The sequence below is a fragment of the Ambystoma mexicanum genome, chromosome 2p, assembly GCF_040938575.1.
Source record: "Ambystoma mexicanum isolate Mex_15411 chromosome 2p, UKY_AmexF1_1, whole genome shotgun sequence".
Lineage (NCBI taxonomy): Eukaryota > Metazoa > Chordata > Amphibia > Caudata > Ambystomatidae > Ambystoma > Ambystoma mexicanum.
In genome coordinates, this window is record NC_090923.1 from 591,843,413 (window position 1) to 591,856,280 (window position 12,868).

Genomic DNA, 12,868 nt, shown 5'->3' on the forward strand with positions numbered 1-12,868 from the left:
AAAATAGTCAGATGAAAGTACAAATAAACGGCTTGCATTTAATCATAGGTAAGAGTATGTTAGGCCTATTCAGTGCATTTGCAAAGCAAGACCTATAGGGTTTGCCAATGCATATTATTGTAGAACTAGCCGTTCACAATATGCGTTCTAGCATATGTTAAAGGTCAATATCAGTCGGTAATTCACAGGGTCACTACTGTCCCCTTCTTAAATATCAGAATTACCACTGATCGATTACGGGAAGGGGGGCATCCTGTGACTTATTAATGGTCCTTGAAAAGGCTGAAACGTATAGGTAACTGCCTTCTTTTGAATTTTAAAGACATTTGTATCAGATGGAATGAGAGGTTTGCAAGGTATAAGAACAGTATCTAAGCTTCATCGATAACACAGGCCTCTATGATGTGCCTTTGTAGACACGTAATTGTCAACCATGTCCCACTGCATAGTCCCTGTGATGGCATAAGATTGCATAGTAGCATAATTACAGCGCCTACTTTCAGTTTTTGCTTGTGAAGAGGCATTCGTCCTACAGGGTTTTGCTATTTAGAGACTGAAACGTTGAGCCAGTAATTAACTGTTCATTGACTCTGGAACCGCTGTGCCCTGTGTGAAGAGAAATGGGGGTGGAAAGAAGTAACTTGAAATTATTCCGAATGTTTGCAATAGTGGAAGGTGAAGGTGACTGTGTAGAACCTTGCTCATTCTGTTTGTTAAAATGATTGGGTTGATGAAGTGGAAGAGCACACAGAGGTGCACTTTGCCATTTGGACAGCAGAGGGCAACCTAACACTGATACATTGCATCAGTCCAGTACAGAAACATACCTAGCATTATATGTATATAACACCCAGTTCCTGCACTTCCTAATCCCTGCTAAATTGCCACATTCCCCATTTCCTCTGCAGGCTTATTTTTGTTTCATTTCTCTGGCCAGCATCTATCATGCAAACTTCAGAAATCAGCCAGGTCTCATGTCCAATTAAAACAGCAACACAAGGGTATGCACATCTACAATAAATCAGCTTCTCTCTCACACAGGAACAACTAAAAAGGGTTGAGTGGAGACAGGTGAGATGCCAAGTGTTGTGATAATACACTGTAAAACACACTGTCAAGTAATAATATCCCAAGATCCCAGACAACCAATCCACCCCTCCAACAGTTTTGTAAAATGTCACGGAGACAGGGGTGCAGACGTGATTTTTCTACAGGGCCAAATGTGCCTTAGAAAACAATTCATGGGGCCTTTTGCCCTGAAAGCTTTTTCTTTTGTTAAACTGAAGAAATGATTTTTGAGGTGTACCGATCAACTTTATTGTTCTATTTAAAAATTAGCATGTTCCGAGGACAAATGTTAGCGATTTATAAAAAAAAATATGAAAATATTACCCAATGTAGGTTCCAGAAGCATACATGAGGTTGTGGTCAACAGAAGTAAATGTTATTGGCATGGCCCCCACGCCTACAATTGACCACCAGCTGTCTGAAAGTTCATAGTCTTCTTTTGTTATTTCTCAGAAAGCAGAACGTTTGGAGATATGGTTAGAGGGCATCGTCGGCCATTTTTGCCCAAGATTCCAGGGTTATTCTGCAGTAATACATTACAATTCCAGTGTGTGTTGCTTCCTTATTCACTTTGATTTTAATACAAGTGATGTGCCTACACAGTTTTCTCAAGTTCACAAGGCTGTGCTATGATGAATCAGTCTAACTGAAGTACGGACTGCTGCACTGATTCCCTTCTTCCCAATGGGTGGAAAATAAAAGCTCAGAATACACTGTTCCCCAAAGATCACAAAGCTGAACTGCACGGAATCACTTCACTTCCATGTGCTGATTACTTACTTTAAAAAAAACTGAATTTACAATACAATAAAACTGGCGAACTCTGCAGTGGAAGAAATAGGGAGAAAATAAATAAAATCAAAAAAATGCAAAAAGTGCTATTTCATCGCAATACATACTACAGTATTAGCCCTCTTCTTACCTACACATGCAAACATCACAATATACTGTAGGACAATGAAAACAAGCTGTACTGTACATAATCCTTCTATATCCAAGGCCGATGCTGTGCCTACTCAGACCCCCCCTGCACCTCCATTAACACAAGAACTATCACAATACACTCATTGGAAAATATCCCAAGAGTACAATGTTATGAGGGCCTCCATCTCTTCATTCATTTTCATGTTCCGTTTCTCTTCACGAAACATACGAACCAAACAACTATGGTGTTTGATCAGATTTACAAGACTGAAGTGTTTGCCAAGTACTGAAGCAGTCAGCTGTCAGTGTGTGCTCTGGGATCCTGCAGCTTGGGCAGAATGAGGGAGCCACGTTATGTGGAGCGTTGATTTGTAGACGTTGAGAGCTACAAAAGAACCTCCTGAGCGCAAAACGTTTGTTAAGAGCTGAAGCAGTCTAAAGTCTGCTGAGTTGGTGTAGAGTGGCCTGTTTGAACGTAATTTCTTATGGAGGCTTGACCTCACAGTGTGGGGACTTTCTCTGTAAGCACTCCTAATCAGCTACAGGTACGGTGGACAGGAGTATACATTTCATGGTGTGACATATTAGACATGTATAAAAAGTCACTAGTCTCCTCAATTATCCACATACACGCAGCACATCATTTCTTACTCGCCAACTGTCAATTATTACTAGCCTATGCATAGTGAAAAAACATTTTCGGCCTGAGGGGGGGACTTTGGTTTTCTGCATTCACTATCCCTTAACTGGCTGGTATAACAAGCACTAGTGTTCATCTGTGCTGGAATGGCGTGCACCGGATACAAGTTACAGAGCAAAACCAGGCAATCTGATCAATTGGAGTGAGACCTTCTTTCTCAACACCCTTTAATGTAAATAAAAAGACCACTAGCAACCAAGATAAGGTGGAAGAGGGTGGGTGCATTTTCCTTGGGAGGTCAGAGAACAAAATTGCTTTTATTTTGTTGCTTTTGATTTCAAGAACGGAAAAACAGCTCAGCATCTCTGGAGGCCTATGATCCACCAGAAGTAAGGACATGTGCATACATGAACTTCACCTGTGCTGGAAGGAAAGAACCAGAAGGCAGGCCTTTCTTGCCTACGCCCGACTCTAGAACCAACTACCCATCAACAGCAGACTCGCCATCTCACTTCTACGAAGGTGCTCAAGACACTCCTTTTCAAGGAATGTCTCCTCCCTTACTTCTATGTCCACACACCCTCCACACCCCACCTTACCTAAGACTGAGTGATCTGCTTCCCTCCAGCCCCCTATTTCCTCCCCTGGTTGCTTGTAGAGCCCTTGTTGCCGCATTGCCCACCCACTTCTCCTCCCGTTTAGCTCCCTGCTCCTCTGTATCTCGACTTCCCTCAATGTCTCCTTCCCCTCTGTTGCTCCCCGAAGCTAGGTGCATGCTCAATAAAAACCCCAATAACAAAAGAATGGATACAAAGAGATACACAATGTCAGGTTGATGTTTACAGTATGTATGTTTGCGGCAGCAATTAGGGTCACAGAATGGTGGCTGGGGGGACCTGGTCCAGGCTCTCAGCCCCTTCACAACCAACACCATTTTTGGTTTTACAAACAATATAATTGGAGTGGAACTAGCTGAAATTATATTTTTTTGGTGCTGCTTTGGTTTACCTGTTGACGTGTATGTCTGCTACTAGGAGCAGCATGTATCCTCGAGGGGATATATTGCAGCCTAGGCAATGATGCTGCAGAGACTTAGACAATCATCCGCAAATCAAAGTGTCACTGTTTGGAACCCTTTGTCAGCCAAAGTCATTTTTCAGTTCTTTCCGTAAGCAGATGCATTTTTTTAATTACTACAAAATGTAAAAAAACAAACGTGCAAAGCAAATTAAAATGTGTGTAATTTACTTTGTCAAGGCTCATTCGTGTGAAGAGTTCTGCATATTAAATCTTGCAAGCTTTAACTACTTATTTTGATTTTCTTTACTCATGGAGTGGCAAGGGAGGATTGAACCTTATGTGGACTTGGTATATCAATTAACAAAAGAGCGTGTGGGCTTTTAAGTGATATGGCCGTATGCTGCAGGGAAGAAAGCGACCATCTTCCCCTTTACCTCTGGCTAATTGATGAATCTAAAACCAGAAATGTGTATCAAAAGAATGGAGATATTGGAATAAATACTGCAGGCAACCAAATAAAATGGAATCCTAGGAATATCGAGAAAGGGAATGTGATGGCCATACCTCTGTTGGAAAATTTTCATTGAAGCATTTTTATCTAGTCCATTGAATTCTGAAAGTAATGTCTTTAGTGAATTCGAACAAGTGACCGAAAAAATAAAAGCGGATGTAATGAGAAAACGAAGTTACAGGTCAGTGAATGAGAAATGGAATCTAGCACACCACAAGAAATTTGATAATGATATCCATCTGAGAAAAACAATGTTGAGAGTGAACATTCGTCCATGTATAAAGGAAAAGGACATACAGGTAATAGATAGGATACATAATCTCAAGACACAACATAAGAGATGGATCAAAAATCATCAGAAAAAGAAAAAGGAAGAAATATGGCTTACTTTGGCCTATGCGTCAAAGAATAAAAATAGTCAAGCCATGTGGGATATCATAAATAGTAAAAAGGAAAAGACCATCCCGATCAATTGTGTTCCAGAGAGTAGCTGGATTACCTATGTGTAGAACACATTAGGTACTCTGGCGAGAGATGATGAAGGTGCCCAGTATGAGGTGAGGGTCTGGAAGGGAACGTTTACGGTTGCCTCTCTGACAATACTGATAAAGAAATTGCCTAAGTCTAGAGCGGCTGGCCCTGATAGTACCTGTAATGCCTGATAGTATATCAATTAACCTGGTGGCCAATGGGATATGCTGCAGTCTGTGCAACAATACTCGCTCATTTGAAATCATTTGCCTACAAATCAAAGTGCATAGGTTCAGAACTCCTTGATATCCAATGTCTTTTTTGTTCCCTCTCCACAAAAAGTTTGAGATGCCTTTTTTAAATATCTTTCCTTCTGGATTTCGGGCATGGACACAACAGCAGATTAGAATATTCAGATGTGTAATGATGTCTCTTCAATTACTTGTGAACTACTGTCGGGGTAGCTTTTATCAATATTCCATTGGGAATTTGTACTGGGTTACTTAGAGGTGAGAGTGTTCCACTGGTATGGAGAGGTTAACCTACTGCAGAGTGCATGTTGTTGCCTCTTTCAAGGGTTTGCACGTTTTCAAATGGGCGTTTTCTGTATACCTGGGGTGAAAAAGGGCAACAGACCTCGATTCAGAGGCAAATGTTGGTGGTTGTACTTAAGACAGTACTATATGAATAAACTGCAGATTTGTATGTGCCTTATCTGCCCCTCCAGTTAGTTCTACCCAATTTAAAACAACCAGTTTTGAAGACAGATGTCCAGTTATTCACTGTGCAATGCAACTTGAAAGCCACTTCAACTGCTGTACCTGACATGCTAAATCCATCAGCCAGAGATTAACGCCAAACTGAGGCTGAAAACCAGCAAGGACTCGATTCTTAGAAATTCTCTTTCAGAGACTGTTACTTACTACCGCACCAGCGGGAAAGCCCACCCACCGAACCCCACAAGGATGCCCAAGTGTGTTGTCCTGCATACATTAGAAGGTAGGGTTGTTATACTCTAGATTACTGGAGGTGGCGGTGCCCCTATATGCCAACCATCCCCATTTACAGTAATAAGGATGTGTTACTTATATAGCGCTTACACCCAAGCGCTGTACATAAAACATACTCACACACATCATTGTCATACCAACTGAAGTTGGCACTCATTCATCGACCTCGGAAGGATGAAAGGCTGAGTTGGCCTTGCCGGGATTCGAACCTGCGATCTGCAGATCACAAATACATCGCAGCAAGAGCGCTCAACCCGCTTAGCTAAGGTACTGACTATTAGATTAGATTACACAGTAAGAGTGTAGATGTCCGATTGGTGCTTCACTCTCTAAAATATAACGTCTACCAATCCAAATCAAAAGGCACATTTTATTCCCCCAGTTTTCCTCTCAAAACCTCAAAAAAATATGCATACTTTCTGTACTTTTATGTGCCTGTGTCCCTCTAAGCAAGGAAGACGAGTAAACTGTGGCCCACCTCAAACCTCAGTTGCCCTCACATCTCTTAATCAAAGTTAGATGTTGTCACCTATCGTAATCAGCGAACTAGTGGTTGGAAATGGCCGGCAGATATTAGTTAGACTTGAGTTTCTCTGCACTGAGGAGGGTGGTGGGAGGAGTTTTAAGCTTCATTTATGTGAAGTGTTTCTACGATACACCTACATTAAATGGTAACATAGGTGGTTGGGCTGTAACCGGGCGGTATGAAAAAGGAGCTTTACATTTTGTACGTGGTTGGCACACAGTGTTTGTGTGTGTGTAGAATACTAGGAAACTTTATGTTCTACTGAAAAATGAGAGCATCCCCTGTTTAGGGAGTTGGCATGCAAGATGCAAAGCAATTGTTTCCCCAATGTGACCAATCTATTGGCTCTCTGGAGTCCTCACCACAATTAGTATAAAAGGCGCTTTGGGAGTCAGATTGGTGAAGGACAAGAGATGCAGTCTCTAAATAAGAAGCCGTTATGAACCATAGCTGTATATGAACAGATGTCGGTGTGCATGTGATTATCGGTGCTTGTAACGTGATGGGGCAAAATGAAGTAGGTATTTGGTGGCCCGGTGTATGTGACGCTCAGAGCACCGGCACAGTTATTGCCTACGGCAATACAGGTTCTATATAGAGCACATGGGGAGAGGAAGATACCGGGTAAGAGTAGGTAATCGGGCGTATGAATGGTGGACTGATTGGGTTGTATCTACTAATGTGCGGGGTGAATTGAGATTATTAGTTTTGTCCTTTTAATGACTGTTGGATTTGCCTGATACATAAAGGGCGGAGAGATCATTTTTAATTCAGGAATAGGGTCCTGAGAGGTTCAATATGGAAGTGTGGAGTCCAATTATTAGGTAAGAAGTCATATAGTGTTGCAAAATTCATCCTTTTTAACAACGGCTTGTGTATGCAGTCTGGTCAGTGCTATTTTGACTTCTAAGGTGCACCACTTGAGTGTAGATATTCGAATGGGAAAAATGCTGGCTGTGATGTCAAAATAAAATAGGGGGGACCTCCAGTTCTAAATGCTCACAGATAGTAGAGAAAAGGGAAGTGACCGGATTGGAGGTGGTAAGATTCCAAAAGAATAATAGGTGGAGTGAGAGATTCTATGTGGGGTGGCTTAATAGTCCAAATTATAGGGGTTGTCTTATTGCTGAAAACAAGACTGAAATGAAAGGGAATACAATTAGCTCGATTCTAAAGCTCCAATGAGGATGCGTAATTAGGGGTTTGCTGGGACGGACTGAGTGGAATAGTAGCAGGGCAAGGAGGGTTCTGCATTTTAAGATTGGTTTATGTAGGATATGTATTATTGAAATGATGGGAATCCTCATGAGGGATCGGGGTGGTATTTCTTTCTACATAAGTATGGAAGGGCCAAAGGTTTGGGTTGAACAAATCCAAGGGGTTTGAGTGTTATATTTTCTTGGTTAGTGTCATTTATGTTGTGTGGTGTAGTGTGTTTGTAAGTTTCATCACAGGGGATATTCTTGACAGTACTCTCATGGCAGTCTCATTTAGGAGGAGCTTACGGGTAATTTCTTGGAATGTTAGGGCGAATTGTGTAAATAAGAGGAAAATGGGCCTCATTACAAGCTGGGCGCAAAGGGATACCGGGCACCGGTAATGACACCGGTGCCCGTAATCCCTTTGCGCCCTACTACGAGTTCCCTTTCCGGGTCCTTCCTTAACGCCTGAGGACAGGACCCGCAAAGGGACACCGGGGTCAATAACGGTACCGCAATTTGCGGTACCGTTATTGCCGCCTTCCCCCTTCCCATTGAGCCCTATAGGGTCTCAAATGGGAATGGGGAATGACCCTGGTGAATGGGGAATTACCGGTCCCTCCAACCTCGGAAGGGACCGGTAATTACTCCATTCACCAGGCCGGAGTCGGAACGATTTTGGAGGCAGGCATGCCGCAAATAGCAGCGTGGTTACCTCCAAAGTCGGAATGAGGGCCAATGATTTTGAAGAAACTTGATGAGTTGGGGGCTGATATTGCCCTACTTCATGAAACACATTTATTGGAGGTGGAAGCGGATAATTGGAAGACAGATTGGGTGGCAATGTGTTCTGTTCATCTTTCTTCACTAGTTCGAGAGGTGCGTGTACCTTGATCAGGAAGAACCTGCCCATTTCTAAAATGGGTTGTGAAAAAGACAAGGAGGGTAGGATTGTATGTGTGAATTTGATGATTCAAAATGTTCATTACTATTTCTGTAATATATATGCTCCCAATGAGAGGATGGTGCTTTTTCTTTTTTAAACTCTCGCCCAGTTCCTACACAATGTTAATGAAAGGAATGTGGTCATGGGGGGGTGCTTTTAATGCCTTCCTTGATCCTCTGTTGGATGAGTGGTGAAAATTTGCACTAAAAAGAGAAGCCTTAAAGAAACTGATGTTGGAATGGAACTTCACAGATGTCTGTAGATTACAGAATCCTCATCTCAGACAGTACTCCTTTTTCTCAGAAAGACATAAAATGTACTCTCGAATTGACCTTTTCTTGACGACTGGTCTGTGCACACAAAGTTTCATCGGAGTAGATATCAAAGGCATCACAATCTCAGATCATGCTCCTATCTCGCTGGACCTGACATTTACTTATCCATTGCCTAAAACCAATACATGGAGTCTAACTGTGACACTTCTTGATGACAATGATATTGTTGATAAAATAGTGAAAGAAGCAAGATATTTTGTGGCAGTGAATTGGACAGGCGAAGTAAAGGTGGAATTTGTGTGGGAGGCCTTCAAGGCCTACTTGAGAGGGATGCTAATAGGACTCTAGAGTAAAAAGAAAAGAATGAGAAATAATGACATACAAAGTCTAAATGAAGAAATCGAGGTTCTTGGACAAAAAAGCAAACTTTCTCAGAGAATTCCTTGGATTTGCTAAGAAAGAAGAAAGAAAAGTTGGAGGATCCACTTACTACAAGAGTTAAGAGACTTGTATTCAGAACAAGATGCAAATATGAAAAAGGTGAAAAGTGTGATAGGCTTTTGGCTCATTGCTTACCTGTGATAGAGAGTGAAAAGACGTTTAATGCGATTGAAAAAGAGGATGGAACTGTAAGCCTATTAAGTTCATGCAATATTCAGGGAGTATTACTCCAAACTATATTCCTGGGAGATCCATGTGAGCCGAGAGGAATTGTTGAACTATGCGAATGGATGTAATCCTAAAAGACTTGACTCTAAATACAGAGATGAACTGGAAAAAGAACTAAGTGTGGAGGAACTCAAAAGGGCGGTGTGTATGCAAAACTCTGGTAAATGCCCGGGACCATATGGTCTGCCGGCCGAGTTGTATGAAATCCTCCCGGATTAAGTTTATAACCTGATTTTGGCCATGTTACATGGCTCTCTAAGGGAATGTCTATTACCAGAAACAACGAGACATGCCTCGATATCAACATTTTTGAAAGAAGGGAAATCGCCCTTGGCAATGAGCAGGTATAGACCCACTAGCATGATTAATATGGACAGTAACATTTTCGCCAAAGCTCTAGCATTGCGAATGGAAAGATTTCTACCGACAATAATAGATCAAAGTAAAACAGGTTTCGTGAAGGGGAGGAATGCCTCGGACAACATGAGAAGGTTGCTGTTAACGTTATTTGAGAGTAAAGAACATCAGAAGGAGGTGGTGGTGCTGTCGTTGGATGCGGAGAAAGCCTTCGACCGGATAGAGTGGGAGTATCTCTCGGCAGCCTTGGATGGTTTTGGATTTGGGGGTAACTGGATAAAATGGATCAAGCTTGTAACTGTTTGTGTGAAAACAAATGGATTTGTCTCTGATAAATTTGAGCTTGAGAGGGGGACGAGACAAGGCTGTCCGCTCTCTCTTATCTTATTCGTGATTGTAATGGAGCTTCTTGCTGTCCGGATTAGGGAAGATGTGAAAGTTGAAGGAATACAATATGGTGAGGCCTGTCAAAAATTGTGGCTCTACGCGGATGACATGCTACTGGTCCTGCAAAACATCCAATCTTCAATTCCAGCGTTGATAAATCACATTGACGCCTTCCACAAAATCTCATGATATAAGATCAATTGGAAGTCTGATGCAATGGCAACGTCAAGCTCCTGTTCGACCTTATGTAACGCTCACCTGGTATCCACGGGGACGTCACTCAGCCTGTTCTGACCTCTTACGACCTCAAACCCTTCCCTGGAGTCTACTCGACTGGAGACTGGGCCTGAAACACAGGATTGGTAGAGTTTAACTCCCTATTGTCTCTGTGTGCTTGAACCCCTTCTTCCCCGGGGTCCAACCCTTCCCTTTGATCCACAGCTCACCTTGTTTTCTTGGAAAGTGTGTTCTCCGTCCTGCTTCCAGCGCAGGGGCGCGTTGATTGATGCGGGCTCGTTGCTGCCTAGTTACTTCACTGGCAAGAGTCCGACAGGTAAGTATAATGATTCTTTTGAACAGTTCTCTAACTTCGTTCCTTTCCTTCCTTAGATGATGGCCGGCGTCCGGGGATGGCGACGTGCTGCTGAGATGAGTAGCGCTGAAGGTGAGCGAGAGTGCGATGCGCGATGCGACCCTTTCGTATTTGTATTGAACTGAGTTCTTTGTTTGTGTCTTTCAGGTGCCACGACGTTTTCAGCGTGGATGCCGGTTATGAAGAAGAAATGCGTTAAGTGTTAGGGAGAATTCTCTTATAAGGCTGATTTCCCAAACCTAGCGAGTCCCCCAGCAGCTTTGCTGGATTTTTGGGGTTTGTTTTTTTCTCCTGCTAAGAGTGAGACTCTTTTTCCTCCCACTCTTAGGCATGATTTGAGGCATGTCTTTGACTTATTGTGTGCTTATGGGCTATGGGATCTTTTACTCCCTAGGGTATCATCTGTTTTAGTGTATGTGTTACACAGCCCTCTCAGTGCAGTAACACAGGGGTGTCATAGTGACCCCCAAACATAGACTCCATACCCTGGGACTGACTACTGTCTCGCAGGGCATGTAAAGTCACCATTGGCTTTATTAGTCCAAAATTGTAAACAGAACCAGTACAAACCATCATATTGTGGAAGTACTGGAAGGGGTTAATTAGATTGCCCCTGGGTCTGTTTCCAAGGGGGCACTGTGCAGTCCCCCCTTGTCGAGTTTCTGGCTTGTGGCAGTGGTTACCACGCAAACTATTCCACCGGAATATTTCCTATGGGATTTTCCCATTGATTTTAAATGCACCACTTTTTTGGTGCAATGTTAAAGATACCGCTGGGTTATTTATTTAATATAAAATCACCGGTTGGGTCTTTTCGCCAGAACTCTTTTCCAAAATGGCATTTGTGTCCATCTCTGTAACTCCAACCAAGGTCGGGCCCTTTGTTCCACTTTTTGGCGGGCTTCTCCACAGAAGCCCTCCAACTGGTGCCACTCTGTCTGGGTTCCACAGGATGTGTGGGTGGGGGAATTGGCACCCTGGACTGCGTTGCCTTAGCAACGCAAGTCACACTCTGTTCTGATTGGCCCAGTGGTGAGCCACCCGGCTCACCACTTAGCATGTATGAGTGACAGCTAGGCTGTTGAATTGGGGTTTTTCTGCATAAAAGCAGGGCTTTTGGGACTGGAACTTCAGAAGTCGCTAAGAAATCTGAAGAGGGGAGAAGCTGAGCCATCTGCAACAACGACACCACCGGTGGAGCCCTGCTGTAACGACCTCACTACTTTCCCGACGACAAGAGAAGATCTTCTGCTGTAAGGGTCTTCTCCCTTTGAGCTGGTGGGAACAACCAGTTCACCATTCGCCTTTCAGGACGTCCCTTGGTCGAATCGCCAGTACCAAGCACCCTGGCGGCCGGATAGCCAAGCTTCACCACTGTGACCGCGAATAAAAGGAACGCACCTTTTAACCAAACGAACTCCGCGGCTGGTATCTTCCCTGGGCAGTGCAACGACTCCAAGTTTCCTCCTCGACGAGATCTTCTCTTCCCCTGGTCGAACCCACGAACTGCACCCGCTGCCAGGAACAACTGCCACCGCTGGAGCTTCCTCACTTTTAAAAGGTACTGTGTTCCACCTGGCCTCTCTTTCCACAGTTTGCTAAAGGTGACCCTTAAATCCTTGGCTTTCAAACTGGGTTGGCCCCCAGACCTTCTAACTTTACCTCTCGCATCAAACCAACTTCTTTTAAACATTTTTGCAAAGACTTTAGTGCATTTTAAACTGTGTGATCTTGGGCACATTCCGCCTTGCCCCATTTAAAGTGGGCCTGGCCTAATAACTTTGGCTCTACAGTAGACTCTGCCTTCACTAACTTTCTGTGGTCTTAGAAAAGTGTTGGGAACTGTTTTATTTTCATGACCTACTTTTTTCTCTCCCTTTAACTTAATTATTGGAGTGCCATCTAAGTTACGCGCTCACATCTGTTTTTACAAATAGTGGTGTTTTGACCTAGACTTGTCTAATAATTATTAAGGGAGGTGTGTCTACTTTTCTGATTGTGTTTGAACTTGCTTTGATCTATAGTGCTTAGTGTATTTCCTAAAGTGTGTTTTAAATAAATAATTATATACTTTTGATACCAAGCTCTGGTCAGTGTTTGCTTGCTCTACTGCGTTTTTAGCCCTACTGTGTATCCTCTGTATACTGCCCTACTCATCTTGAGAGAGGTCTGACTGCTCAGCCACAGCTACCAGGTAAATCTGGGTGGTGCAGACCGCTACCAATTGGGTTTACTACTTACTCCTGTAGTCTTAATCTTCTTGCAGTGTTCCC

General features: G+C 43.1%; 1 protein-coding gene across 2 annotated transcripts in view; it reads right to left on the reverse strand.

The window, feature by feature from the left end:
- Nucleotides 1-12,868, reverse strand: part of EMC3 (ER membrane protein complex subunit 3) — a 302,422-nt gene that overhangs the window by 236,507 nt on the left and 53,047 nt on the right. The window lies entirely within an intron of this gene.